Source organism: Ursus americanus, chromosome 3 (assembly GCF_024610735.1).
Source record: "Ursus americanus isolate L20-20 chromosome 3, mUrsAme1.1.p, whole genome shotgun sequence".
Taxonomy (NCBI): domain Eukaryota; kingdom Metazoa; phylum Chordata; class Mammalia; order Carnivora; family Ursidae; genus Ursus; species Ursus americanus.
This window is the reverse complement of record NC_142129.1, coordinates 84,242,867-84,270,256: the sequence shown is the minus strand read 5'-3', so window position 1 is coordinate 84,270,256 and position 27,390 is coordinate 84,242,867. Positions and strand designations below refer to the sequence as shown.

Sequence of the window (27,390 nt, the reverse complement as noted above, 5' to 3'; positions counted from 1 at the left end):
GAGACTGCAACATAATAAAGTCTGTAAATGGTAAACCCACAACTAACATCATACTCAATGGTGAAAAACCGATTTTCTTCTAAGATCACAAACATGACAAGGGTATTTATTCTGGCCACTCTTATTCAACATAGCACTGGGAGTCCTAGCCACAGCAATCAGACAAGAGAAAGAAATAGAAGGCATCCAAATTGGTAAGGAAGAAGTAAAACTTTCACTATTTGCAGATGACATGATACTATACATAGAAAACCCTAAAGGGTTCACCAAAAAACTATTAGAAGTAATAAAGTCAGAAAAATTGTAGGATACAAAATTAATGAACATAAATCCATTGCATTTGTATACACTAAGTGAAGTAACAGAAAGAGAAATTAAGAAAACAATTCCATTTACAATTGCACCAAAAAGTGTAAAATGCCAAGGAATAAACTTAACCAAGGTGGTTAGAGACCTATATTGTGAAAACTATAAAACACTGATGAAAGAAATTGAAGTTGACACAAACAAATGGGAAGATACTTCACGCCCATGGATTGGAAGAATTAACATTGTTAAAATGTCTACACTATCCTCCCAAATGTACAGATTCAATGCAATCCCTACCAAAATACCAATAATATTTTTCACAGAACTGGAACAAATAATCCTAAAGTTTGTATGGAACCACAAAGGACCCTGAAGAGCAAAAACAATCTTTACAAAACAACAAAGCTGGAAGTATCATATCCCAGATTTAAAACTGTATAACAAAGCTATAGTAATCAAAACAGTATGGTACTAGCACAAAAATAGATACATAGATCAATGGAATAGAATAGAGAGCCCAGAAATAAACCCATGCTTACATGGTCAGTTTATCTATGACAAAGGACTCAAGAATACACAATGGGGAAAGACAGTTTCTTCAATAAATGGTGCTGGAAAAACTGGACAGCTACATGCAAAGAAATGAAATGACACCACTTCCTTACACAAAATACAAAAATAAACTCAAAATGGACTACAGATCTAAATATAAGACCTGAAACCATACAACTGCTGGAAGAAAACATAGGCAGCAATCTTTTTTTTTTTTTTAAGATTTTATTTATTTATTTGACAGAGATAGAGACAGCCAACGAGAGAGGGAACACAAGCAGGGGGAGTGGGAGAGGAAGAAGCAGGCTCCCAGTGGAGGAGCCTGATGTGGGGCTCGATCCCAGAACGCCAGGATCATGCCCTGAGCCGAAGGCAGACGCCTAACAACTGAGCCACCCAGGCGCCCCAGGCAGCAATCTTTTTGACATGAGCCTTAGCAACATTTTTCTAGATATGTCTCCTTAGACAATGGAAACAAAAGCAAAAAATAAACGCCAAAATAAAAAAGCTTTTGCACATTGAAGAAAACCATCAACAAAACAAAAAGGCAACCTACTGAATGGGAGAAGAAACTCGCAAATGATATATCCAATAAGGGGTTAATATCCGAAATACATAAAAAACTTTACAACTCAACACTTAAAAAACAAAGAATCTGATTTAAAAATGGGAAGAAGACCTGAACAGACATTTTCCCAAAGACATACACATGGCCAACAGACACATGAAAAGATGCTCAGCATCACTAATCATTGGGGAAATGAAGTCAAAACCACAGTGAGATATCACCTCACACAGAATGGCTAGGCTAAAAAAGACAAGAAATAAGAAATGTTACCGAGGATGTGGAAAAAAAGAAACCCTAAATGCAGTGTTGGTAAGAATGCAAATTGGTACAGCCACTGTGGAAAACAGTATGGAGGTTCCTCAAAAAATTAAAAATGGAAATACCATACAATGTAGTAATTCCACTACTGGGTATTTGTCCAAAGAAAATGAAAACACTAGCTCAAAAAGATATATGCACTCCTGTGTTTACTGCAGCATTATTTACAATAGCCAAGATATGGAAACAGCCCAAGTGTCCATCCATAGATAAATAGGTAAAGAAGATGTGCACACACACACACACACACACACACACACACACACACACACCAGAATGAGATCTTGCATTTGCAACAACATGGATAGATCTACAGGGTATTATGCTAAGTGAAATAAATCAGACAGAGAAAGACAAATACCATATGATTCACTTATATGTGGACTCTAAAAAACAAAACAAATGAACAAACAAAAAAGCAGAAACAGACCCATAAATATAGAGAACTGATGGTTGTCAGAGGGGAGGGAATGGGGGGATGGGCAAAACCGGTGAAAGACAATGGGAGGTAGAGGCTTCTAGTACAGCATGTGTAAGTCATGGGGATGAAATGTACAGCATAGGGAATATAGTCAATGGTATTGCAATAGCATCGTATGGTGACAGATGGCAGCTACCTCGTGGTGAGCATAGAATAACATAAAGTTGTAGATTCACTGTTGTATACCTGAAACTAATGTAATATTTTATTGAAGTACAGTTGACACATACACACACAATCCCATCTGTCCTGGGGCCCATATCTGAACTTTCTACTCAATTACATTGGTCTAATTGATTATTTATGCACCAGTACCACACATGCTACTTGTTAAGGCTTTATAATGTTATAAAATCTAGTTGAGGTTAGCTCCCAATTACAGATCATTCTCAGACGTTCCCTAACTATTCTTGCTTGTCTGTTTTTCAATTTCAACCTAATTACCTTATCTACTTCAAAAAAGGGAGAGGGGCTCTTCATCCTTTTATTTACTGTGTTTGAGCTAAATTAACATATTAACCAAGGGAGAGTTGACATCCTTATTACATTTGAGTGTTCCCACCTACAACTCGGTCATTTGCACAAATAATTATGTGTATTTTAGCATTACATAAAATTCTTCCCCATCTCCAATCATTTAGCAAAACTCTGCTTCCAGGGAAATTTCTACCAGTCACATTTCTGGATCATCCCTGGAGGTAGGTAAACCTTCTTTGGAGCAATGCAAGTTCTAAAGGGTTGTATTTAAGATGGAAAATATTTATTCCTTACAATAAAGTTGGTTCGCAACATGAACCATGATCATTTAAACTGCAAATTAGCTGTGTTTTCCAAGTTACTTAAAGATCCTCCTCAACTCTTTCTTTATAGAACTCTACTTACCCAGGGACCACATATAGTGGTAGGCTCTCAGCAGCCATTTAAAAAACAGTGCTTTGCCCTGGGGCACCTGGGTTGCTCAGTCGATTAAGCGACCAACTCTTTGATTTCAGCTCAGTTCTCGATCTCAGGGTCATGAGATTGAGCCCCGCCTCGGACTTTGCACTGGGCATGGAGCCTGTTTAAGATTTGCCCTCTCTCCCTCCCCCCTGACCCTCCCCCCTCTAAAAAACCAAAAAATAAAACAAACAAACAAACAAAAAACCCCCAAAACATTGCTTTGCCCTGACCTCAGTGACTGGTCTGGAAATCTGAGACCTGTATCTAGAAATTTAGGGTTGGTATTGAAAGAGACCAACTTGATTTCTTTTGGTGGCTGGGCCTGTTGGCAGGTAACTTTTGCTAAATGACTAAGGAGGAGATCAAGTTGGTCTAGTGAAGAGGGAAGAAGCAGGTGCACAGAGAATGAGAGCAAAGATGAGAATCACAGAGCAGTCCCTGGCTCTGGTCCTTTCCAGGCTGCGTTCCTATCCTTGCATTCTATTAACATCTTTGTGTCCTCCTAGTAATTCAGGCTGCTTAAGCAAGCTGGTGTTGGTTTTTGTTTCTTAAAACCAAAAATATGTTAGTACAGCCAGTCAGTGCTTCTGTATAAAAGCATTTATATTCATTTCATGATTGTATGGGAAAAAACTTTTAAAAACTTCCAGATTTAAAAATGCTCTTAAAAACCTAACAATAGCAATTATAAAATAAACTGCATTCTTACCAAGCATACTTCCTCATTCAATCCCTGCAACAGGCCTATCCTGTTTGATCCATGTGGACACTGGGGCTTAGGTATGTTCAATAAATTGCTTGTTCCTGGTTAGGAAGAAGTCAAGATTTAAACTCAGAGCCGGAGGTATCACCTGTGAGCTATGCTGCCTCAAACACAGACTCTACCTCACAAGAAGTGGTAGGAAAGTTGGATCCAACGCATGCTTGAAGCTGGCCCAAGTTTTCTTCAGTTGGGGCTGCCATGCTTACCAGGGCAGTTCTCTGATGGAGGAGTTGAGGGTGGAAGAGGTGACCTGAGTAGAAGAACTAACATGGGGGCCCCTGGGTGGCTTAGTCGCCTAAGCCTCCGACTCTTGTTTTCGGTTGAGGTCATGAGCTCGGGGTTATGAGATCAAGCGTGGGGGTGAGGGGCCTCCGTGTTCAGCAGGGTGTCTGCTTGAGATCCTCCCCTTTCCCTCCTCCCCTCTCTCTAAAATGAATGAATAAATCTTTAGGAAAAAAATAAAAAGAACTAACACATAGTCCAGGAGACCCAGCAGGTGTGGGAATGCCTATTTCTTCCCCTTGGCCAGATGACAAGGCCCCAGATTGGAACTGTGCTCTGAACCTGGACACCAGGTAACACGTGCTCCCAGGCAACTGCTTATTAGGAATTGACTTAAATCTTGAGAAACGGAGCCATGTGAAAGAAAACGATTTCCGACTACTGAATTTTGATTAAACACAGAAATGATGCCATGGGCATACTGTTTCATAATGAGAGCCTTTTGGAGTCTATTCTCCATTCAAACAAATGTCTCATTCTATTTTTCAGGTATGTACACAACATTTACCTTCAGATAAAACCGATTTAATTCACAAAACATGTTAAAAATAAAATTTTCAAAAACGAACATTTTGGAAAAGAAGCCTTTGCTGTACCTTTGGGATGTCTAGCCATGGAGCTCTTGGACACTTGGCCTCTGCCAAATACCCGACGGGGGGTGGGGGGTGTGGGCAAGGGTCATTTCCCTGCCTCCGCTCTTGTTTCAAATGCTAACTAAGGCCTGGATTACAGACACACCAGCCACCCTTGTTCCAGTTTTGCTTCTAATTCATTTTTGTGTCCCTGCTGTCCTTTTTGAAAAGAATAATGAACAGGAGGAAGAGCAAGCTCACCATGAGCTTGACTGCTGGGCACAATTCATCTCTGCAAATCAAGTTAGAGCACAGTTTTTAAAAAACAAGAGTTGGACAAAATGCTTCATGATAGAGAGCTGTTTCTGCTGGCAGCCTCATTAGCAGCGACTGAGCCCACCAGGTAAAAAGTATCCGAGGTTGTTCCACAGGTGTGGAAGAAGCATAGTGTAGGCTGGTCCCACATGGATGAGGCAATAGGGAAAATCTAGACAATCCAGATTCAACGGAAAAGCCTGGCTGGTTGCCTCTCTGTTATGGTGGGAGCATTTCTGGAGATCAGGGCAGAGACAAGGTCTGAGAACTGGGGACGGGGCAGGGGTGGGGTGAGACCCAGGTCAGTAGTGATTTGAAATGCTATATGTCAAAACCATGTGGGAGCTTTTAAGAAACACCAATACCCAGAGGGTTTTTTCAATTGATCAGGCATGAAGCTTGGGCCGCCTGTAATTTAGAAGTTGCTGCAGGTGATGCTAATGTTCAGCTGGGGCTAGGAAACCGCTGTGATAGATGACAGGCGTCTCTCGGGGAAGGAGCAGGCGCAGGCCGGGAGGTGAGTCCGCCCCAAGGCCTCGCTTACAGTTCTGAGCGGGGCTCTAATGGCTGAGGAGAAAGCCATTACTGCTGCTGGAAGTCACACACGTGGCCTGATAGCAAGTTGTCTTTCTACCAAGAGAATGCTACTAGCGCAGTTTTGTTACCGCCAATTCTAGATCCTGCTTTCCCAAGAGCGGGCATGGTTACTGCTGATTAATCTACGCTTTTTGGGGGGATGTCAGCTTGCTTATAATCACCCAATACTGCTTTTGTGGCTGTGTTACAGGCAGTAGGTAAAGAAGAGGGTTCCTGGGGACCGTTGGATTAAAGAAAGTTAAAGAACTCTTAGGGTGCTGGCCGGTTGCGCTCAGGTTAGTGTTTAAACAAGAGCCCCCCAGGGGAGAGGCTGTGAAGGATGCGGGAAGTTTGCACCTACAGCCATGGGACTGATCATTCTAACAGACACAGGTCTCGAGTCTAATGGAAAGACTCAGAAGCTGCAATTGTAATTTATGACTGTGTCAGTGAAATATTTGTCTGGTGATAGAGGAGAAACTTGATAATTAGTATTTTGACTAATCTGTGAATTCAGTGACAAGTTATTTTGACTACTGTCAATTCAAAAATGGGAAATGTTTTATCAGTGGGTATAGTCTCCTACTACAGGTAACACTCAGCAAAGAACTAGTAGTTGATACCCATGAATGATGCTTGGATTTGAACTACGTTAGCTTATAGGGGCTCACTAATAGATTTCTCAGGGTCTCTTGTGGATAAGAACATGGTTCAACAGCCACCCAAGAAAATCCTGCAATTCTCACCAAAAAAGGTGGAGAGTTTGTGAATGGGCTATGTGTTGGCATTTTTAGAGGCTGTAGACTGAATATAGAGCCCTGTGTTAGATTTTTGTTCAGGGGGGCTTGAATCTAAATTTAAACAAATGCGGCTGTTTTTATCCTCAGTCGCCTGCTGAAATCATCTGGGGAGTTTTTAAAATGCCAGGCTGCATCTCAAACCAAATGATTTAATAACTCTGCAGGGAGGGGGAGAAGTTTCCAGACATCAATAATTTGTTAAGCTCTCCGGGTGATTCCAGCGTGTGACCAGGGGTAAATGCTTCTGACCTACACTTCTCCATAGGGCACTCAATTTCTCCTACTGCTCTAGCTTTACCCTGGAGAATGCAAGATAAGTGTAAAAAATTCTAGAAACCGTTCAAGAAAATGCACAGGAAAGAATCATAACGTATACGATAATCATGTGTATGATGTACATAGACTGTATTTTATCTTATGTGTAACAGACCCTGTAGTAGAAGTCGTTAAGACTGGAACAACAATGACCTTACAGATTCTCTCAATCATAAGAAAAACTGGGTGAAAAAGTCAAGACTGCCCCCAACACAAGCGATGTGGAGGAGAAATGTCTCCCGGACGAGCCAATTTTATCTGAAGTTTAGACTTCAGACTCTGCAAGCATTCATGCCTCCCTCTGCAGAACAGAGACCACGGTGAATTTATTTGAAAAAGATCTAAAGGCAAAAGAGATAATAAGTAAATAAACTTAAAAAACCCTTGGCTAAATATCGCTGAAGTTAGACTAAAAAAGGGATCAGCTTTTAACTTCATAAAACCAGAGAAAACTAAGGAGAGAAATCACTGTATATTACAGGATTTTAAGAACAACAACAGCTCCAGAGCAGGTGCTGGGTTATCGTTTGATCATCTTTGAACGTTCGGAATGCCAGCTGGTGAAGGGCAAATCTTCAGAGCTGAGACTCGCACCAGATGTCTTACAATCGCTCTGGGGGCAGATGGAAGCATGATGTTCTCCAATCCTCTCCTATCACGCCCTGCGCGCACAGTGGGACCCAGGTTATGGGAAAAAATGGGCGGTGGTGGTAAAAAGTGGCTCAATTTCCACATGGAAGGGGAAAAAACACCCCCATCTATGGCTAACAAGGAGAAAGAGGAGAGAAACTTCCCAAGAGAGAGGCTTCATTCTGTAAACGTTAGATGTACGGGGCCCTGAAAACTGAGAGGGAAGTAAAGAAAAATTTTCAGTTGGAGACATTCTTATTTAATGTTTATTCTCTACCATATTTATTCTAGAACAACCAGATTACTCCGGGGGAGGAAGAGAAAATAAACCAATTTGTGAAACTCACCAGTAACAGGCCCGTAGAAAATCTCAGTGTGAAGCATTTTAACTATTGCTCCTGAGGAATTTAAGAGCAGTAACTGAAAGATTTATTGTTTTTAATGTCTATTTTGTTATGTTTGGTTATAAAACTTGGGTTATTTTTCATCACTTATGTATTACTTCGAAGACAATGGCTAACATACTGAGGTATACACAACAGATTACCATCACATTCATGAGGAAGTCTTTTTTTCTATGTAAATAATAAAAGAAAGTTCTGATATACACAGAATTATATGCCAATTATATCTCAATATAGAAGTGCAATATTTAAAAAAGGTCTGATAGAACCCAATCTTCTAAGTGTGTGAATGAGTAGTCTTGTAAATATTTTAACATGGAATTTTATAATCTTTCTCATTTATTTTTCCTTTTGTATAAAGCTTTCCCCATTCAGTTTAAGAACGAATTTGTCACTGAAACCACAAGCCAGAGCACATCAGCGAAAAAGAGCAATTAGCACCAGAGAAATCCTATCATATTTCACTTAAAGGAAATTGCCAACAACAAGAAGTACTATCCTCTCCCCAGTAGAACCCAGTTCTGGTTCCCAAGTTGACGTCAAATGAAAATGGAGAAAATGAAGGCTATATACTTACTGGGAGATAATCATTCTGTAAATAATAGGGCAGATCCTCTTTGATAACACAATTAGCTCTCATGTATCCTCTCTCCATATTTACTGAGCATGTTATATTTTCCACGGTGCATGAGGAAGGAGGTAGCATGCTCCCATTCAAGTGAAGCTACTCATGATTCTGATTTCACACACAGACTGATAATCTAAAGTTGGATAGTGCCAACTCTCTCTTGTGCATTGCTGGGGATCACAAGCCTGGTATATTTCCACATTCGAACTTTCTTTACTTTCGCTTCTTCTCAAGTTGTTTGGCATTCCACTTGGAAGTAAGAGAGACTGTCTGGGAAATAATGTGATAGCAAAACACAGTCAACATACACTTACTCATTCCCTGTCCCACTTTCTTTTCTCTTTCCTTTTTTTTAAAATAAACGTTTTTCTTTTTTTTTTTAAGATTTTTAAAATTTATTTATTTGACAGAGATAGAGACAGCCAGTGGGAGAGGGAACACAAGCAGGGGGAGTGGGAGAGGAAGAAGCAGGCTCCTAGCGGAGGAGCCTGATGTGGGGCTCGATCCCAGAATGCTGGGTTCACGCCCTGAGCGAAGGCAGATGCTTAATGACTATGCCACCCAGGTGCCCCCCTGTCCCACTTTCAACTTAGCTTGCCTTCTTGCTCCCTCACCCACAGCATATGTTCACTTGTGAAAGTGAACTGTCTTTAATATGAGTCAACCAAAAGAAGCATCATGGAAGGGGTAAATATGCTTCTAAAATCATGTAATATGGTCCAAAACCAAGCAAATATTTTCCATTCAGTGTTTTAGATTATTTGTGCAATTCCCTGCAGTAGCAGAATCAGTCAAGAGTTAACTATTATGTCTATAATTGTTCAAAGTTTCCTTATTTGGGGGAAGAGGACACACTTTTCTTTGGAATTCATGTATACTGCTCCTAAAAATGCAAAATCCTCAAGAACTTTGGTTCTCTAGAAAGCCCCGTGTCATGTATGGATGGCAGGTTTTCCAGCTCTGCTGGAGAGGAGAGAGGACAGACTCTGCATAACAGATGCTAGTACTGGATACTCTAACTGAGGCTTATTTGGCCGTCAGTCTATTTGTAATCCAAAATATCTTCCCCAACACCTTAAAACTGCAAAGGATCACAGAATAATTAAGGAGTTGCAAATTCCAGTGCATTTCCAAATGTATAGCTGAGTAATTATTTGATGTCAATGGTTTTATATACATGAATTCAAGTGATCAACCCACATGAATCTGGTATATAGATAAGTAAATATTCATCTCTGATATGTGTGGCTTTTGGTTTCCTTCCAAGAGCCAAATGATAGTTTCCAATGCATTGCTTTTAAAACATTCCCTCCCACTTCAAAATACTGCCCTGGATATGAAGTGAGAATTTTTATCCACATTTCCCCCCCAAAAATATTACTTTAATAAGAATATTACATATACAAATAGTTTAAAAGTCAAACAGTGCTACAACTCTTACAATAAAAAATATCAGTCTTTGGTACCCCATCTTATCTTTTCCTATCCCTCAGAGGTAATCCCTTTCAACGCTGAGCCGTTTCTTCTGGCATTAACTTCCTTCTTCCTAAGTAGTACAAATACTATTACCTTTTAACATATCTGCTTTAGACACTGACTACTGAAAAAAAAAAAAGGCTGAATTTCCTTTATGATAAGTGGATAGTCTTCCCCTGTTTCCCATATAATTAGACTTCAGCTTTGGTTAGGTCCATACATATTCAGTGTTTTCATTATAATGCCTATGTATGAATTGTTCACTGCTGAACCAGAAAGTTAATATGACTCCATTTCCTCTCTTGAATTATATTTTATTGTTCCTAGAGTTAATAATTCCTTTTTTATTTACTCATTTTTTGGGGAAACATCTGGTTGTCTTTCCACAACCTCCAACAAATTTATAAAATGTTTCTCAGTATGATTTTCTACATGGTCAAATCTGTTATTTAGTGTTTTGGTCTGTTTCTCCCCTGGGCACATACCACCTAGAGCCCTCTGCTGGTTTCCTGCTCCCATCTTGACTGGCTGTGTTCTGACCAGGAGCCGAGCTGTCATGCTGGGGCTTCCTTTGACTCTCATACTGGAGGTTCCCTTCATGTCTTTCCCATATTGGATCTCCATTTGTCTTCCTCTTTCTTGGTTCACTCCCTTTGGTTATGTGGACTACATTCTTCAGTAACTTCTTGAGTAATGGTGCAGAGAGATATATTTTTTTGTGTGTTCTTGCATGCCTGAAAATGTCCTTTCCACCTTCCCATTTACACAATAGGCTGGCTGGACATAGAATTCTTGGTTACAGACATTTTCTTTCAGTATCTTGAAGGCATTGCTCAATTGTCTTTCAGCTTCCAATGTGTCTGTTGAGAGGTTGGATACTATTTCAGCCCTTTTCCTTTACATTTTGTCCATTTGTTCTCTCCAGAAGCTTTTGGGCATCCTCTCCTTCTCCCTGGTGTTCTGAAATTTCATTATGATGTACCTTGGGTTATACCATTGTTCATTCATTGTCTGAGTCCTTGGTAGTCTTTTCAAACTAGAAATTAGTATCGTCTTAGGAAATGCTGTTGTTTCTTTTAAAATTTCTTCCTCACTCTCTTCTAAGTCCTCTCTTTCTGTAACTCACATTAGTTGGATCTTGGGCATTCTGGATCGATAGTCTAATTTCTTACATTTTCTCCCTCTGTACTGTCTTTCTTTGTTCTATATTCTGAGAGATTCTTCCATTGAAAGACAATATTTGGCTACACCATTTAAAATTTCCAAGTGTTTTTCTTTAGTCTTTAATTGTCCTTTTTCTACATAGCATCTTATTCTTGTTTTGTGTTTCTTCTCTTAGCTTTCTGAGCATTTTAATTATAGTTTCTTTGACATTTGATTCTGTTCTGTTCAGTACTGTTTCTGTTTCCCCTGAGCTCTGTTTTTCTGTTTATTAGTTTTAGTTTCTGTATTTCATGTTGGAGACTTTATTCAAATGTCACAGGGTCCTTTTGTGTCCATTGATATCTAAGAGTGAGGCACCAAAAAGATTCTCGAAGTTCTCTGGGTTATAGGCAGGACTGGTATACTAGAGGGCTTTACTTTAGGGCAACAGGATAGCCAGTTGGCATTTTGGGGGGAATGTCCACATTTCAGTACCTGTAGTTCTTGGCGTGGTTCCATTTCTTCATGCAAGGATCGTACAATCTTCTGTTTAGGAGATATGATTCTGGATGTCACTATGCTGGAGCTGGGGTGGGAAAGAAGACTGGAAGAGTCTCACTGCTCACTAGAAAGTGGACTTAATTCCCTCTTTTTAAGTCCAACACTCTTTTCTCCTTGGTGCTTGATATCCTTCATCCAGACCATATCTGATTCGTGTTTTTCAGGACAAAAACTACATTTTCTATGGAGGTGGGGGAAAATTTGTCTCTTACTCACATGGGGTGGAGGTAAAATTCTGAGGGGTTCTATCTACTCCTTATACAGACTTTTAAATACCCTCCCCTCTTTTCAGCCTCCTTCCTCCTGTGGTGTTCAACGTCTCCAATTTCTAAGACTTTTCAAGACACCCACAGAAGAGACCCTTGTTGGCTTGTCATCTTCCTTCCTCCCCGTGTGTGTGTTAAAGAGGATCGACTTTACTCTTCTTGGATAACTTATTTACCATTCTTCTATTTGTTTTCTCTTTGATATTTTTATCATTCAGGATGGTATTTGTCTCTTTGTTTAATTCAAGATAAAGTTTTTGCTTCTGCTTTTGTTCTCTCTGTTGTCTTTGTGTGTGTGTGTGTGTGTGTGTGTGTGTGTGTGTGTGTGGAGAGAAGAGTCATAAGTTACAGGATCAAAAAGACAAGGGCACAATTCCACAAATTACCTGTATCCACAGGTCAAAACAGCTATTCAACTCATTGAATAAAATGTTAGTCTTAATAAGTTGTTTGCTCATAATATATGGATGATGTATTTTTCTCTTTTTTTGTTTTAAAAATTTTATTTATTTATTTGACACAGAGAGAGACAGCCAGCAAGAGAGGGAACACAAGCAGGGGGAGTGGGAGAGGAAGAAGCGGTGGAGCCTGATGCGGGGCTCAATCCCAGAATGCTGGGATCACGCCCTGATCCAAAGGCAGATGCTTAATGCCTGAGCCACCCAGACACCCTGGATGATGTATTTTTCAAGGCAATAAGGTATAACTGGAAAGAACACAAACTCTGCGGTTGGAAGGAGCTGAGCTTGAATCTGGGCTCTGAGTTTACCTAGCTTTCTCATCTTGGACAATTTAATTAACCTATTAGACCTTAAGTTATCTATGTTATTACTAAATTCAAAGTCATAGTAAGGATTCAGTGACTGCATGGTAGTTTTTAGCACAGTGTCTGGCACTCTGCAGCTAATAGTTTAGGAATCCTGAGGACCTAGTCCTATGGGCTGAACTGTGCCCCCCTCACCCCCAAATTCCTGTGTTGAAGCCCTAACCCCCAATGTGACTACATTTGGAGACAGGGCCTGTGATGAGGCGATTAAGGTTAGAGGAGCTCATACGGGTGGGGTCCTAACCCAATCGGGCTGGTGCCCCTGTAAGAAGAGGAAAAGACACCAGAGCTCTCTATCTCCACCATGTGAGGACACAGTGGGAAGAGGCTATCTACAAGCCAGGCAGAATACTCTTACCAAGAGTCAAAACTGACCGTGCTGGCACCCTGATCTGACTTCCAGCCTCCTGAACTGAAAAATACATCCCTGCTGCTTAGGCCATCCATTCTATGGTATTTGTTATGGCAGCTTGAGCTGACAAACAAAATGTCTGTCACAAGGAAGTGCTTAGTTATCAGTTTTGGAATGAATGACTGTTTTTCCCTAGAAAGTTCTATTTGTCGGATATAATCTAGGAACTCAGAATGCAAGACAAATTACTGAATTATGCTTCCAAACGTTTAGCACTCAGATTGATTGATGTTTTCCAGAGAGCATCTGACACTGAGAGATCTAGTAACTTGCAGATGACCAAAACAGAAACCTTAGCCAAGGTTAGGGAGGTTTCAGAAGCCTCTCACAACACTAAAAATTGTCTCTAGACATCATTATCATCATTGTCGTCATTATAATCATCCTTTGTATTTACTGCAAAAACACCTACTCTGATGTGCTCAAGGCATTTTTTTTTTTTAAAGATTTTATTTATTTATTTGACAGAGATAGAGACAGCCAGCGAGAGAGGGAACACAAGCAGGGGGAGTGGGAGAGGAAGAAGCAGACTCATAGTGGAGGAGCCTGATGTGGGGCTCGATCCCATAACGCCGGGATCACGCCCTGAGCCGAAGGCAGACGCTTAACCGCTGTGCCACCCAGGCGCCCCAAGGCATTTTTGAGACTATCCAGCTACATGCGTAATATCCATAGTTTCCATCTCTATAGCCTTATCATTTAATGGTATCATTAGCTATCGCTAGATATCATTAATCTAAACTGTGACCTGAATTGTATATAACTTTGACTTAATTTAAAAGTTATCTGTATCAAAAACTGAGAGACTGAATCAAATTTCTTGGAAAACATGTATAAAATAGGTGTTCACCTTTTAAATATAATCGGGTTATTTCATAATAGTTATATATTAGAAATTGCTTCACATTGTAGGACTGTAGTAATCTTTAGGCTAAAGAATTCACATAACACAGTTTAAAATGAACCATCAAATCCTCTCCTTTTGTTATAATAATAATGTGTACATCCTGAAGAGCACATTCAGATAGTGGTGTTAGTAACGGTCCTATACAACTTAATTATGTGCAGGAATTTAGTTATTTGGCTCTTTAGGACTGGGATGATTGCAAATTTTACTGCTGTCTGTATATGAAAAGCTGACTTTAGAGGTCTCTTCATTGTTTTCTTCCTAAAAGAGATGTGATTTCATCAGGCACAAATAACTTAGAGGATAAGTTAAATACGAGGACATTGGTAAATTTTCAGGAAATGAGAAGTTAAGGAGTTCCAGTTGTCAACTTATTACCTCAGCTGAAAATTCATTCTTCATTGCCTGCTCTGCAAAAATTGAGATGGACATTTTAAATACTTTTCTTTGTCAGCTAGTATGAGGTTAAGTGTGGTCAGTAAGGGGTTTTACAGAGATATCAGAGGAGATGAGACACCTCCTAGTGAATAGCTTTTCCCAGCACCCAAGGGCAGATTCAAGCATGTTCCACCATCACTGCACCACACTGACTTCTCTATAACCTGAATTTCTCATCTTCTCTAGAGCTCTTTACTTTTTCACTAGCCAATCTCTCGTTGCTCCAATCCCCTGCTATAAATAGTAATTCTTTATATTCAGTTTTCCCAGTTCAAGTTATTGTGTGTTTTTTCTCTCCTAATTAGACCATGAGTGTTAGACAAGGTCCTTGAGAAAGAACTGGCTTTAACTTGAAAAGATCAGGTAAGTAAGTATCTCCACAACACCTGGCAAATGCAAAACAAAGCAATGGAGCTGTTTCCTTGCCTTGAATCATCTGGGGCTGAGTTAGGGGATTCAACTCCTGTGCATGGTGTTCCAGACCTCCCATTGATGGTCTCTCTCTTGCTCAGAAATCTCAGTTTTCCTTTCTCTCCTGCCAGCATTCTTTACTCCACCCAAATCTGCATGCTGCCCCCCCACTCCTGCCCCAAAGGTGACCTAATTCTCATAACCATCCATGCCTTTTTTGCATGTGATTATCTCCTTCTTGAATGCTTGTTTTCCTCCTCTGAATCAGTCCTACCACCTTATAAACCTTGCTTACCATTCAATTTCTCTAAAAAAATCTTTCCACGTGAACCTTAACACATATGATTTGCTCATTTGTCCTGCAATTGCCCTTGGCAGTTCTGGGGCCCTGGTGCTAGTGCAATATAAAATATGCATTTCAAATGTTTGAAATCTTCTTTATAAGTCTGTCAAGACTCTGACAGTCAATCACAAACTCCTCCAAAGCAGGGACTTTGTCTTTTATTTCTCTCGTATGTCTTCTTGAGGTTCTATGCTCATTGAGACTTCTTTCTTGGTCAGAGCTAACTGAATGACTAGGGACAGCTGGAACCTTTAGTTCTTTGTCGGCTCTTTGACAAATGATGTCAAAATAACACGATGTGTTGACAATAGTTGCAGGAGAAGGAAAACGCCCAAAGAAGTACGCATATTCTTGAGGCATTTGTGATGTTAAAAAATGCACGTGGTCCATTTTATACATTCCCTACTTAGGTGTAGTAGTCAGAAGTGAACCCCATCCAATACAGCATCAACACTGGATCAAGATGAAGAGTCAGCTGATGGTTACAGAGGTGGGACTGTGTTTAAGGGCCAATATGGCTCGGATACAGACTGGCTCTGGCTACCCTAAGTAGCTTCTTAAATAGTTTTCTCAACACATTTTATGCATCAATTGGCAAGTGTACGTCACGAGTGATGAGCTGGAACACAGCCACTACATCAGTACTGAAGCCAAGCTTGGAGTAGCATCAGCTCTGCAGGGCTGTAGAAAGCAGAAGGCGTGCTAACCAGCTTCCATTTGGGAAAGGGCAGGCAAAGAGTTCTTGAGGAAGATGTAAGGTGCTGCTACCTACACTATAAATACTGCCAATGCAGCAAGCTACTCCACCTGGCTTGTGGCCCTCAGAGACAAAGTAAATCATTCTGAACTACAGGACCACAAATTCTGCAGAGTAAAGAGGCAGAACTATGAATGGTGACCAGGCCAGCAGCTAACTTTCCAGAAGATGTGCTTAGATGCAATGGGTAGGGAGCTACTGAACCCTCATCTGTCCTTAACACCATGCAAAAACACATGAGTGTCAGTGAATCCAATGGCATTCTGCCATGAATACAAAGAGCGGTGAGTGAGACAGGTCCAATATGTCAGAATAAGTAAGGGAGGACATTGAACCTGTAAAGGCGAGACAGACTTTTCTGGTCATCAGCTGGTAGCACCTATATTTTCAGTTGTTTAAGTGGCAGTATTCCAATGACACGAAGGAATAAAACTCAAAATTTATCTGACAGAAGGCAAGACTGTATTTTCTCTTGCAATATTCCCAAACACTTAGAAAAAGAATATTTCCTACATATCTTAAGTCAACATTGATATGATCTGTGCTGAGGAGAGTCATTGGTCCTCTGGATCTGAGAAGCTTGCTTCATATCTGATATCAAGAAACATTCCTCTTTATGATGTAGTCTCTCCAAATTACGGCCTAAGGGTCCAAAGGCACCTTACTAATCAATGAGAGTAGAATTGGGGTCAGTTCTTAGTTTCTTTAAAAAGAACTAACCTTTAGTTAAAATTACATAGAAAAATCCTATGAAAATGGTACATTTAATTTTAGCTGAAAAAACATAAATTTAGCTCCAGGGCAACTCAGTAATATGAAAATTTCTCTCTCTCTCTTTCTCCTCCTCCTGCCCTCTCACCCCCCTTCCACCCCCAACACACATCACACATGGCCACCTATTTCCAATGATCAAAAAACACTACTACTGGTTGTAATGATTTAACAATTCTGCACATGCAATGGGACTGTTGACAATATTTATGTGATGGGACCACAAGGGAAGATTTATTAACTAAATTTAGTATTCAACAACACAGGCTCAAAGTAAATATTACTTACATCATCACTGAGATCTCCCCCAAGAAATATTTTGTAAATATAAAAGGATCCTTGGTACATCATCAGATAAAAAAAAAAATCGTTGAGCATTTGATTTTTGTTGCTTGTCAAATTCTACAGCTTGATTTAATGCCAGTATCTGAGGATTATATACGCCAAGGCAGTGCTGTATTTTGATTTCTGGTGCTTTATCTTAGCTGAATATGGAAGTGATTTATGGAACGTTTTGTCTAGGGTAGTAGCTGCAGCAATAAAGAACCGTTCTATTTAAGGCTTGCTTGGTAATGTACCAATACAACATCACCTACAATAAGACTCCATACCCATGTACAATTACCAGCACTGATGTAGAACAGGAGTGAGCCATGTGTATCTGATTTTCAGAGGACAAGAGAACAGCTCTCACTGTCATATACCCCAGCCTTTGCTTTTTCTCTGCGGGCACTCTAAGCTTTTCCATTCAAGGCATTCAAGAGTTACCTGTGAGCACAGTTTCCCCAACCCCAGAGCAATGTTAGAAGCCCTGCCCACTCTGATGATTCAGGTTGAGCAGGGTCATACATTTACCACCTCTAATGGATTATGGACATCTGGTTTGGGTAATTCATGGTTATGGTTATTTCCTTATTTCCTTTATTGCAAGAGCAGCAGACAACTGCAGAATGAGCATGTTTGATTTTTCAATAACTCTCTGCCTATAATACCACATAATGAGGCAAAAGTGCTTTCTTTGGATTTTGCTGTGGAGGCAGTATAGCCTGGAAGTTTGATCATGGATCGAATTTTAGAAATTCAGAGTTCTTTTTTTTTTTTAACCATATTATCCAATTTAAAGATAGATTTATTTATTTATTTATTTATTTATTTATTTATTTATTTATTTATTTATTTGATGGAGACAGCCAGCGAGAGAGGGAACACAAGCAGGGGGAGTGGGAGAGGAAGAAGCAGGCTCCTAGCGGAGGAGCCTGATGTGGGGCTCAATCCCAGAACTCTGGGATCACGCCCTGAGCCGAAAGCAGACGCTTAACAACTGCACCACCCAGGCGCCCCATATTATCCAATTTAATATCACTATCAATGGGACTGATTAACAGCATGTGATTCCTGGTATGAAGTATTACGATATCCTCAACACTTGTATTACTACAAAAGATACATAATCATAAAGAAACATGAAACAAATCCTATTATTTACTTGACTAATCATAAAAAGGAGTCATGGTTAATAGCTAATGGTCATTGAGGATATTGTCAGATCCTCCCACGTGGCTTTTCTGATACATACCAATGTGGCACTTTTCAAAGGGTCATATTCATAGTTTGTGCTAGCTGAGATATCTAGGATATGGGAGTTACAAGTAGACCCAAACCTATAACAGCTCAGTACAGAATAAGTTTTTTTCTTCTTCACAAAAGTCAGACTGTTTAGAAGAAGGAATTTTTCTGTGTAGTACTTCTTGAACCCAACTCTTTCCATGTGGTGGTACTCTTCCATCTTCAGTGTAGAGACAGGAGACAGAGAATATAAAGGATGAAGGAGTCTTTCATGGGACTTATTTTAACACCAATACCCACATTCTACCACATAGAATTTATTGTAGATTGACTTCTGTTGGAATTTCCCAAATTCATTACCTTCATAAGATTTTTCATCTGGTTGATATACTATGAGCTCTCTACCACTCAATACATTTTCTGTTGCCCAGAGAAAGGTGGCTTTTGGCTGTAGTTACCATACATTTATTACTTTTAGATTTTCCTCATTCTCTACCTAGTGAGATTCAATCTTTTGACAAAAAAACTTTCACATTATTATTACTTTCTGTGTTTCTCTACAGTGGAAGTTTACTGAGGGTTGGATTTATACAGTGTTTCTTATATTCATTACCTTCACTGGTTCTTTCCCTCAGAGAATTTCCTGATGTCCAAGAAGGCCTAAATTATCGCTAGTGGCTGAAAAACTGTCTACAGATATTTTAAGAGTCTCCTTCCAGTGTGAGTTCTTGCTCTAGACTGATTGTAGCTGTTCCTCCAAAATTCCTATATTCAAGCCTAATCCCCAATGTGCTGGTATTTGGAAGGGGAGGCCTTTGGGAGATGATTGTCAGGAAAGCAGAGTCCTCATAAATGGCATTAGTGTCCTTATGAAAGAGGTCCCAGAGAACTCCCTTGACCCTTTCCATGTGAGGACAAAACAAGAAGATGGCCATCTATGAACCAGGAAGTGGATTCTCACCAGACAACAAAATTTGCCAGCCCTTGATCTTGAACTTTCCAGTTCACAGAACTAAGAGAAATAAATGCTGGCTATTTATGTCACCCATTCTTGGATATTTTTCATACAGCAGACTGAACAGACTAAGACAGTTTTCTTATGAATAGTAAGGAACTTCCCGAGGAACATCCTTAATAGCATGATCTTAATAGGCGGTAGCTCCTTCTCTGAGTTCTGCTCTTTTCTTAGTCCTGACATGTGGCTGAAAATTTCCCTACATATATCATCTTTATACTTTCTCCCCTCTGAGTTCTCTGATGTTCTCAAAGGTACGATTTCTAGCTGAAAGCATTCCAAGACCCATGACATTTACAGGCTGTTCATGTGATTAAGTTGTCTGATGTAATACAATGTTTTATGTCTGGATGAAAGTACTTCCATATCCATTACATTCATATGTTTAATCCCATGAGTCTTCTGATCCTGATGTTTAACTCCTGGTGGAAATCTTCGCTATATCCATCACATTTACACAGTTACCCTCACATGTGATGAAGGGGATCAGAATATGCCATCCCAAAACATGCCACATTGGCATAGGTATTATTTTGAGCTGAAAGTAACTTAAAAACAGTAAATAGAGAAAAATCTCTCCACCCTCCCCCTATCTACCCAAAGGTAGGGCATGAATCTCTGTTTGTGAAGGTTCCTCACTTCTTCTCCCATGAGAAAGAGAAAATGGCACCAACTAACACCCTTACTGAAATAACCTTTATCTTACATTCATTTGCCCACGTATTTACCTTCCCAGAATTTGCCACCACTAGAAGCTCAATAACATTTCCCTTGGTCTGGACACTTATCTGCAAATGTATTGCCCTGTTGTTAAAGTGGTGTATAAGCCTCCAGGTCTGGCCACCTCTTTGGGGTTTTCATTTCATTTCTGTGAGACCACTCCATGTGCTTATGAAATAAACTTTTTCCTGTTAATGTTTTTAAATTTACATGGTCCCAGCCACTGAATCTGAGAGTATAGTTATTTTTCTATCCCTTAACTTTTTACATGTGACAACCGTACGAAAATCTTCCCACATTACTACATTATAGACCATCTCATCTTTCTGAGTGTTCTGACACTTTCATAAGGTGAGACTCAAATTCAGAGTTCTAAACCTCAAATACAGTTGTAACCTCTCAATACAAAGCAGCTATAGCAGGCAAGGAACTGTCCTGGGTGCTGAAACTCTTATCAGTTTGTCACTGAGTGGATCATTTAGTACAATAAGAGGAATGAGATTTCACGAGGGCCTAGCAAAAATAAGGAGGGTCTTTGCATTGGAAGAACAACCCAGTAGGACACCTAATTTAGTGAATAAGTTTGCTCACCTCAACTCTGTCCAATAGTGCAATATCTTCTAGTTCTTCCTAAAGATGTCCTTTCCATCATCATAACAAGCCACACTCCATAATTTGGTTATAAAAGCAGCAGGAAGTGTGCTCCATTATTAAATAATTTTGTTTTTGGATGTTCCCAGCCAAGACATACCAGCACTTCACAATATCTAAACTCCTCTTGTGTCCTTACAATGTCTGTCATCCGTATGTCAAAACTCCTGAATTACATTGAGTCATATATTAGATTGGGGACTCCAGATCACTACAAAGAAGGCCATAAAAGTGAAAGATGAAGGTGGGGAGGTAAGTATTCTAAAGTGCTTAAATGAGAGAACAAAGAAACAGTATTATGCAAACCAGAGCAATCCAGCTTATTGTAGATTCCTATTTGGTAAACTGAAAAAATAGAATGAAAGTTTGAAACTTTCTGCCTCTGATATTCACACTTGTAACTGTGAGCAGCTGGACTCTAGAGGCAGGAAGTCTGATGTTCAGAGCCCTGCCATGAAGTGTCTTTGGGGCTGATAATGAGTCACACACATCACCCTCTCTGAAAAGCAATCTTGTAAGGAGCAGACACTCATGTCTAAAATGTTCAGCTCTGCAGCTAGTACATATTTTGATTAAAGTGAAAAAACTACATGGAATTGGAGGATGTTTTCCTCATAATATTACTGTCTTATTTATATAAAAGGAATAACTACAGTACATTGTATTGTTTATTCTTACTGAGTATATATGCCAAGCATGAGAGCAGAGCTTATTAAGGTCTGTCAGGCAAACTCGTTCTGGCAGGGCTATGGGAGGAAAGATGACAGCTGGCTGGCTGGGGTGTTATTTTGGAAACTTTGAAGAAGTTTCATGATAAGAGTACTATGTGAACATTTTAAACATTGCCATCTTCCAACAGACACATGTAGAGATGCTCAACATCTGGTGGGAATGCAAACTGGTGCAGCCATGGTGGAAAACGGTATGGAGGTTCCTCAAAAAGTTAAAAATAGAACTACCTTATGATCCAGTAATCATACTACTGGGTATTTACCTAAAGATACAAAAACACTAATTCAAAGGGATACAACCACCACTCTGTTTATTACAGCATTATTTACAATAGCCAAATTATGGAAGCAGCCCAAGCGTCCCTTGATAGACGAATGGATAAAGAAGACGTGATACAGACATAGATATAGATATAGATATTATTCAGCTATAAAAAAGAATGAATTCCTGCCCTTTGCAACAACATGGATGGAGCTAGAGAGTAAAATGCTACGTGAAATAAGACAGTCAGATAGAGACAAAAACCGTATGATTTCACTCACATATAGAATTTGAGAAACAAAACAAACAAGCAAGGGGAAAAAAAGATAGACAAACCAAGAAACAGACTCTTAACTATAGAGAATGAACTGATGGTTACCAGAGGGGAGGTAAGTGGGAGAATGAGTGAAATAGGTGATGGGGATCAGAGAGTACACGTATCATGATGAACACTGAGTAATGTACGGAATTACTGAATCACAACACTGTATACCTGAAACTAATAGAACACTATATGTTAATTAAAATAAAAAATTAATAATAGAAGGTACTCAACATCACTAACCATCAGGGAAATGAAGACAAAACCACAGTGTGATATCATCTCACACCTGTCAGAATAGCTGGATTCCAAAAGACAAGAAATAACAAGTGATGGCGAGGATGTGAAGAAAAAGAAACACTGGTGCACTATTGGTGGGAATAAAAGCTGGTACAGCCACTGTGGAAAAGAGTATGGAGGTTCCTCAAAAAATTAAAAGTGGAACTACTATATGATCCAATAATACCCACTACTGGGTACCCAAAGAAAATGAAACCACTAATTCAAAAAGATATATGCACCCCTATATTTTTTGAATTATTCACAGTAGCCAAGATATGGAAGCAACAAAAGTGTTCATTGATAGATGAATGGACAAAGAAGATGTGATATATATAAATAATGGAATACTACACAGCCATAAAAGGATGAGATTTTTGCCATCATGCTAAGTGAAATAAGTGAGATTGAGAAAGAAAAATATCATATGATTTCACACACATGTGAAATCTAAAAACAAAAACCCCCAAATGAATGAACAAACAAAAAAGCAGAATCATACCTATAAATATGGAGAACAAACATGATTGCTGAGGAGAGGGTAATGGGTAAAATGGGTGAAGTGGGGTGGGAGATACAGGCTTCTAGTTACAGAATGAATAAGTCACGGGAATAAAAGGCAGCATACGGAACATAGTCAATGATACTGTAATAGCACTGTATGGTAACAAGCTACACTTGCGGTAAGCATAGCATAACATAGAAAGAAGCTGAATCACAAGTTGTATGTCTGAAACTAATGCAACATTGTGTGTCAACTATACTCAAGTTAAAAAAAATATTTAAAAAACCATCAACACTGCCATCTTTGTGTGTATAACCTTGACTGTATTTGTTTGGTAAAGTCATATCCAGTGCCTGAAAGAACCCAGGGAAGAGTTCACAAATTGGTTAAATTTCCTCTTGAAGTTCCAAATTCAGGCAAGCCATTGATTATTTAGTGACTGAAAGTTGTTTGTAATTTGGAGGTGGAGCAATGAGCAAGGGAGGCTGGTATTCACATCACAAATAACTGGTGATGTCAGTCTCAACAGAAAGATCAATGATAGAAAGGATAACATGATCCTCTTCCTCCTTTATGCATGAAATATAGAGGTACAGCAATAAAGGAGTTGTGGTAGACACTATGAAGATAAAAATGCCAAGTGTGACTTCTCTCTCTGCTGGAATGCCATGCTTATTACTATTTCTGGGCTTTCATTCATGAATGGGAGGATTCTGGTCTCCAGTAGCATGGAACTAAGATGAGCAACATTTTGCTCACAGAAAAAAAGGGAAAATTGTAAGTTTGCTGTTTAAGCTGGCTGTTTCCTATGATAGGCCCCAAAATGCCAAAGATAATCACAATCATTGTTTTCAAATAGACATCATAATCAATTTAGAATGGTTACCTTCTTTTCACAAATTTTGAAGGAGGACAACATATTCAATGTAATTAGTATCTTTTAAATAATTGCCTAATACTTAACACTATCAAGATGGAGACATAATGCAAGTACCATCTTAGAGAAGAGTTCATCTGACTATATAGGATTTTCTAAGATGTTTTAATAAATTAGAAGCAGGAAGGTACCCTCTATATATAACCTTCAGGCAGATGTCATCTAAACCATTGTGGGAAGATAAATATTTAATCTTCATAATCTTTAAGGAGGTGAAAACACAATGCTTATTATCTACAAACCATCTCAATGATTAATATCCTACATGACCAGAAAGTTCTTTTTATACCTGAACCCAGATTTATTCTCCACTTGCTATTTAATGAATCCTCCGGAGATAAACATCTCTCATATACGATAAAACAAGGACTCATCCATCCAGCTTTTTCCACTAGGAAAGAAAGAAGAAAAACACTCCCTTCATAAATCTCAACCTGCCACTTTTGGTTAAACTCAATTTTTTTGAGTTGAAAGGATACCATTAAATGGTCTCTCAAACAATATTATTCTTCCTCCTTCTACCCACCCATACATCCACCCATTTATCAATCCATCCATACCACTCCACCTTTTAAAAAAAATAACAATAATTTGAAATAACGACTCCTTTATTACAATATTTAAGCCAGGAATAAGCAGAGCTGCTTTGCCTGAAGGGATGGTGGTAATGAGGAGGCCCACCCATGGCCTCATCCTTTCTCACTTCTTTCCCACTGGGAGTGTAACTAAAGCACTTCCACACACCCTGTGGGAATCTGAGGAAGAGGAGTTCCAAGGAGATGGAGTGACTTGTCCCTGAGTGACTATCAGAATAGCGGAAATTCCACAGGAGTTCTAGAATTTTGGTCCGTTACCCTTTATCTACAAACCACAAGAATTAATGAGAGGAAAACTCTGATTCTTGATTTGAGTACTTAGGTAGTAGCTGGATTGCTGAGCATAACTGCAGCTCCACAAACTTCACCCGGAATCCTTTGGGAGGTGGATATTTCACTTTTGGATGTGTGTAAAAGTCTCAAGATATTTGGTTTAAATTTGAAGTGATAGAGCCGTTGAGAAGCCACTACTGCCTAAATGCCTGAAAAACCTCACATCACAATATTCAAGACTTACGATCCCAATAATGACACCAAAGAACATCTAGAAGTTTCTTTGATAACTATAACCTGTTATTTCTGAACTAGACACAACCAGTCGATTTCTCAGTGTTTCAGTTACCCATTTTTATGAAACACACAACACTATTTTATTTTTTCATTATTCTGAATCAGGGATTTGAGCAGGGCTCCTCTGTGTGATTCTCCTGCTTCACCTGCGTTGATGGGGCTGTTGGGGTGCCCAGAAAGCCCCAAATGGTCTCACTCCCATGGCTGGCAGTCATGCTGGCTTTGGCTGGAGCTCAGTCACAGCCATCGGCCGGGAGCCTTGGACCTCCTCTATGTGGACTTCTCCATGTGGCTGCTGTGCTATCTCACAGCATGGCAGCAAGAGTTAAAGATGTTCTTCAGATTTTGAAGGCATAATCTGGAGATCCCATAAGATACAGACTCAGAAGTTATTCAGAGTCACTTCTGTCACATGGCCCTTGGTTAAGCGGGCTGAAGATTCAGTCCACAATGAAAGAGGAATGTCAAAATTACATTGTAAATGAACATACAGAAGGAGAAAATATTTGCTAATCATATATGATTCCTATCTAGATATGTAAAGAATCTTAACACTCAGTAATAAAGCCTGAATAACCCAATTAAAAAAATGGGCAAAGAACTTAAGTAGGCATTTCTCCAAAGAAGATGTATCAATAGCCAATAAATGCATGAAAAGAAGCTCATTAACCATCAAGGAAATGCAAAGGAAAACCACAGTGAGAGAACATCTCACACCCAGGATGGTTATAATAAAAAAGACAGATAATACCAAGTGTCGGTGAGGATGTAGAGACACTGAAACCCTCATGCACAGGTGGTGGAAATGTAAAATCATGCAGCCACTGTGGAAAGCAGTCTGGTAGTTCTTCTAATGGTTAAACATAAGAGTCATCTTACATTCCAGCATTCCACTTCTAGGTATACACCAAAGAAAAATAAAAACGTGTCCACACAAAAACTTACACATGAATGTCCAGAGTAGCATTATTCCAAATAGAAAAACAATGGAAACAACCCTAATGTCTATTAACTGATGAACAGATAAATAAAATGTGGTATATTCATATAGTGGTATATTACTTGGCAATAAAAAGGAATGAAATATTGATGCATGTCACAACAGGGATGACCCTTTAAAACATTATATTAAGTGAAAAAAGTCAGTTGGTAAAGAGCACATATTATATAATTCCATTTATATGAAATGTCCAGAATAGGGAAATCTACAGAGACAGAAATTTTGCTCAATGGATTGCCCGTGTAAGAGGAACTGCATAAAAATGCTTGAGAAGAGTTAACTTTGTGAACAGGTGATGAGAGCTTTCCTAATGAGGGTGGTTGTGCAGGGCTGTGGGTTAGAAGGGGTAGAGGGGAAGGGGAGAGTGACTGCTAATGGGTATACAGTTTTTCGGGGGGGTATAATGAAAATGTTCTAAAATCAATTGTAGTTGATGGTTACACAACTTGTGAATATACTAAGAACCATTGGATTGTACACATTAAATAGGTGACTTTTATGGTATATGAGTTAGGTCTCAACAAAGCTATTAATGGGATGGGGAATATTGTTGTAGCCAATTTGGAAACACAATGTACCACACTCAGAGGGATTCACTGTTTATGCCATGATAAGTAGAAATCAAAGGGATTAATTAATTATAAACATATATGCTGTATCTTCTGGGGTGGGAAGAATATTTTTTGGTGGGTGGAGGGAGGATGATGTTTTTTACATCAGTATGCTACGGAAAGACCAGAAAACTGGGCGGGAGAGATCTATTTTCTTTCTTTCTTAGTTTTTTAAATTATTTGGCAACTTAGAGCTTAAAGTCGGTATAAAGTTGAAGTTTTATAACCTCTATTTATTGGGGGAGGGGTCCTCTGTTCTTGCCCTCCTTCCTTTTAACAATTCTATGATAAAACGAGAGAACTGAAGTTGGAGTGTACATGCCATCTCTGTTCCTAGTTAGAGACACAGCCAGATACAACTAAAAAGCCAGTTACAACTCCCTTGTGAGAGAGAGAAGAGTTCCCTACTAGGTTGTCTCCACAGATGGCAGGAAGCTTAAGTGATCCCAGCTCCGTGGAGGGAAAGATATCAGTGGCAGCACCTCTCTTTGGAGGTTCCGGGCCCTCCCTCTCGCTCAGCTCACTCTCCAATGGTGTTTCTCCTTCATTCCAGTAGCAGCTGCTTCTTTCAGTCTGAGACTGCTGGAGTGGGCAGGAACTCAGTTTGCAAATGTGTTAACTCTGGGAAAACACATATTACTATTGTACTTTTCAGAAAGGCCAACAAAAACAGAAGCACGCTTGTTTCTGGAGTGGCAAACTCTTGCAGTGAAACTTCTCTCATAGAATATTAGAGCTTCCCACTAATGCGTCAGAGAGAAAGTACCCAATTTCAGTAAACCTCAAGAGCCACAAAATTAATTTTCAGTTCCAGATCTCATGGGTGGCAGAGGCATCATGGGATTATGGGTGGGTTGAAGAC

The 27,390-nt window shown here is 39.5% G+C and overlaps 1 protein-coding gene across 1 annotated transcript in view; it reads right to left on the bottom strand.

Moving 5' to 3' along the window:
* The window catches only part of LHFPL3 (LHFPL tetraspan subfamily member 3), a 527,398-nt gene that overhangs the window by 229,615 nt on the left and 270,393 nt on the right, over nucleotides 1–27,390 (bottom strand). The gene's annotated exons all lie outside the window — the stretch shown is intronic.